Here is a 307-nt window from a genome sequence, read left to right as displayed (position 1 = left end):
TGATAGCGAGGATGAAAATCCTCCCCATCTTCTCAGGGTCCTCCTTCACTCCTTAGCTTCCAAAAATGGGTCCGTTCTACTCGGGATGCAGGAGGTGCTCTTGCAGGTGATCCTACAGATCAACGAATTCACGTTCTCATTTCAATAGAGCCTCTTCTTTACTGGCTCAAGCTTCAACGAATTATGATCCTGACACCTTTGCAAAAGCTTCATGCCATCCAAATGGGATGCAACTATGAATGAAGAATATCATTCATTATTGGAAAATAATACATGGGATCTTGTTCCTCTTCCAAAGGGACGAAAA

This window comes from Pinus tabuliformis, chromosome 4_2 (assembly GCF_031772625.1).
Source record: "Pinus tabuliformis cultivar Carrire ecotype Pingquan chromosome 4_2, CPIR1, whole genome shotgun sequence".
In the NCBI taxonomy this organism is placed as follows: Eukaryota; Viridiplantae; Streptophyta; class Pinopsida; order Pinales; family Pinaceae; genus Pinus; species Pinus tabuliformis.
This window is presented reverse-complemented; position numbering follows the sequence as displayed.